Source organism: Lolium perenne, chromosome 4 (assembly GCF_019359855.2).
Source record: "Lolium perenne isolate Kyuss_39 chromosome 4, Kyuss_2.0, whole genome shotgun sequence".
In the NCBI taxonomy this organism is placed as follows: Eukaryota; Viridiplantae; Streptophyta; class Magnoliopsida; order Poales; family Poaceae; genus Lolium; species Lolium perenne.
Genome location: NC_067247.2, coordinates 256,655,068 through 256,658,779, shown reverse-complemented (window position 1 = coordinate 256,658,779; position 3,712 = coordinate 256,655,068). Strand labels below are relative to the sequence as shown.

Sequence of the window (3,712 nt, the reverse complement as noted above, 5' to 3'; positions counted from 1 at the left end):
ACTAATGTTGATCCTAATAATGTTCTGTTAGCTTCATTGGTTGCCCAAGAAGAACATGTTGATGTAAACTATATTAAAAATAATAATTTCAACAACAATGCTTACCGGAACAATTCTAGTAACAACTATAGGCGCCATATCCTTATAATAATGGCAACGGCTATGGTAATTCTTATGGGAATTCTTACAACAATAATACGAACACACCCCCTGGACTTGAAGCCATGCTTAAGGAATTTATTAGTACACAAACTGCCTTTAACAAATCTGTTGAAGAAAAGCTTGGGAAAATTGATATACTTGCTTCTAAAGTCGATAGTCTTGCTGCTGATGTTGATCTTTTGAAATCGAAAGTTATGCCTAATGAAAATCATAATAATAAAATTGTTACTACAGCAAATGCCATCCAAGTTAGAATTAATGAGAATATAAGATTGATGGCTGAATTGCGTGCTAGGTGGGAGAAAGAAGAAAATGAAAAAGAAGATAATATAGCTAAAGTCTGGACTATTACCACCACTAGCAATGCTAATGCTCCACATGTTGCTGCACCTCCTACTAATAATGGTAAAAGAATTGGTGTTAGCAATGTTTCCACTTCAAATGCAAAGCGCGAAAAACTACACAAGCTGCTAAAAGCTATGAAACTGCAGTGATAAAACTGCTGAAATTTTTTCCAACATTGGGGATGATGATCCCATTGCTTTAGATCATAATGGTTTGGATTTTGATGATTGCCACATCTATGAAGTTATAAAGTTCTTACAAAAACTTGCTAAGAGCCCTAATGCTAGTGCTATAAATTTGGCTTTCACAAAACATATTACAAATGCTCTCATAAAAGCTAGAGAAGAGAAACTAGAACGCGAAGCTTCTATTCCTAGGAAGCTAGAGGATGGTTGGGAGCCCATCATTAAGATGAAGGTCAATGACTTTGATTGTAACTAGGAAGGTGAGGCGCGGCGGCACGCCGCGCCCGTGAGCGATATCGTGGTTGTAAAGCATGTGTGGCAATGCTGTTAATTAGTCAAGATGACTAAATTGGCATGAACGAAGGCAGGCAGTTGGAGTAATTACACAGGGGTACTCAAGTGCTTAATAGTACCAATACACTGGTGGTGTTTATAGATAATTTTATAGCAGCCAGCAGTGTTCATACTTCCTATAGTGACAGGTAGGCAGATAACATTTGACATGGAATTTTGGTGGCTGGCATTGACAAAATAGATATCTTGATATATAGATCACCAGTCTGGATACTTGTTCACTTCTTCGGCTAACCTCGTCTGTTGCTGCAGATGATACTTCGTTGTTTAATTTGCTGCAAGGAGAAGAGTTAAGAGTTAAAGTCCATCAAAAAATCTTGATCTATAGGTGCTGAATACTTTTGGACTGTTTAGAACTTTAGATACATCTATTTTTGGGCAATTATTTTGAACCGGAGGGAGTAACTTATTCCTGGCATCTACGTTTAGTTAAAACCTAAGACAATCTTTGTGTTGTTCTGTAGATATAAGTGCCAGTGTTATTTTTTGGTACTTTCTAATAAAGGGATGTGTGCATCTATTGATGCAGGGGCCAGGACCAGTGTTACCTTTAATTGGGTTTGCTGCAGCAATAGTTCAGAGGTAGAATGGTCTCTTGTCAGCAACTAAAAAAATGAGAAAACCCCCATATAAGCATAACGTGTAGATTTAAAGGTAAAAATAGTAGTAAAGAAAATATACAAACCATGAGGCGCATGATCAGCTGATGGTTCGAGACGAAGACTCGGGGGAGGACATGCTTACCTTGTTTGGAGACGTGGATGATCAGCTTGGGGCAGCCGATCTCTGTGACAAAGAACACAAGCTGGTTCAACAGAGACGATTGGCGAGTGGAAAATGACCTCATGAACAACAAAGAACTCCTTGAATGAAATGATTAATCCTCCAATCTAACCTGGAGAAGTATTTTCCAATTGCATAAGAGGAATAGCATGTAGTCATTTCAACAAACAGGTTGTGTGCACAAATCGCAATGAAGGAAAATCTGAACAAACACGTCTGCCTGATGTACAGAAGTTGGGAGAAAAGCTGTGGACTGAGCAACCAATTCGTGGTAGCAGGCTCGAAGACTGTTGTTGGAGTCGTCGTGGATGCAGTCACCGAGGGCATGGTGGCTCAGGGCCTTGACTATGCGGGAATCTGCAGGTCCGGCAGGCGCCCTCGTGGTGTTGTCCGCGATCTCATTGGCGAGACTGCGGATGCGGCCGACGTTTTGCTAGCAGGGTCCGGGCATGCGTCCAGCAGGCTTGGCCCAGCGTTTGGGTCGCCTGGACAACGACCATAGCGCCGGCCGGCCACCGCATGGTGCGCACTCATGTAGGCATGGCGCCGCGCAACCCGCACCTCTATCCCCGCGCCAGCAGGCTTGGCCCAGCGCTTGGACCGCCTGGACAACAACGACAGCGCTTGCGGCATCATGCGGACTCGATGGCTCATCCGCGGCCGCAACTTGGGTCTGTACAACGCGCAGATATGCAGCCGTGGAGCACGCGGAGCCGCCGCCCGCTTGCCACCAGGAACAACTCGCCTCCGAGAAGGAGCTGAGAGGTAGTAGGACGTCTAGCCTCTGTCCCACGCCCCCACATGACCCAAGCAGCGCTGAAGCTGCGAAGTGCGGCGTCGAGGGCGGAACAGCGCGAGCATCCTCCATTGCGGCCGGGAGCATCTGCATCCAAGGAAATTTATATCAAACGGCGGAGAGTGAGGAGGATGGTGGAGGTGGAGATGGGTCAAATGGGTCGGTGCAGGAAATCAATATAGCGAGAAAGAGAGAGAAAAGAGGAAAGCTTACCCGCGTTGACGCTGGAGAAGGTGCACTTCCTAGTTCCTACGCCCCAACGGGCTCGCCGTCGTCGATCCAGGCCATATCCGCCGGCCTTGTCCTAGCAGCTGGCTCAGCCGAGGAAACCAACTTTTGGTGTTGGCATCTTGCGCGCGACGCGCGGATGAATCAAGGAGAGAGAGGGAGAGGAAAGGCGAGATGCTTCCAGAAAGCAGGAGACAAATCAGGGGTAGGAAGAAGAGAGCACACCGGTATCTGCGGGAGGATATGCGCTGCCGATTGTGGAGGTCCTCGGAACCCGTCCCACCGCTTTGACCGCCGCTCTCCCGACGAAAGAAACATCTACCATTGCCCCACAACCAGTAAAACCGGAAATCAAAGGTAGAGGAAAGGAAAAACAAAACTAAAAAGGAAATGCTACCGGTTGGAACAGCCCGAAATCACCGGAGATCTCCCGTCACCATGATTTGTACAACGAAAAGAAAAGGATGACCAAAATCATGTATAGAATCAGAGTGCCTATCTACAGTAAAAAATGTGGAGGTGTCCACACCGGATTGGACAGAATCGCTAGGAAACAGTACTCAAATGCATATGGTTAAAGCAAAGAGGGTTAGCTTTGATATAGTTTATAATGCTTTATGTGATCTTGGTGCAAGTATTTCCGTTATGCCTAAGAAAATCTATAATATGCTTGACTTGCCACCATTGAAAAATTGTTATTTGGATGTTAATCTTGCTGATAACTCTACAAAGAAACCTTTGGGGAGAGTTGATAATGTTCGCATTACCGTTAACAATAACCTTGTCCCCGTTGATTTTGTTGTCTTGGATATTGAATGCAATGCATCTTGTCCCATTATATTGGGAAGACCTTTTCTTC

General features: G+C 45.0%; 1 long non-coding RNA gene across 1 annotated transcript; it reads right to left on the bottom strand.

The window, feature by feature from the left end:
- Nucleotides 1-1,188: 1,188 nt before the first annotated feature.
- On the bottom strand, nt 1,189-3,154 carry LOC127332182 (uncharacterized). The gene is made up of 4 exons (XR_007870255.2): nt 2,839-3,154; nt 1,791-2,712; nt 1,595-1,651; nt 1,189-1,321 (listed from the first exon to the last, which is right to left on the bottom strand). It is a non-coding gene; the product is annotated as an uncharacterized lncRNA (long non-coding RNA).
- Nucleotides 3,155-3,712: the final 558 nt, after the last annotated feature.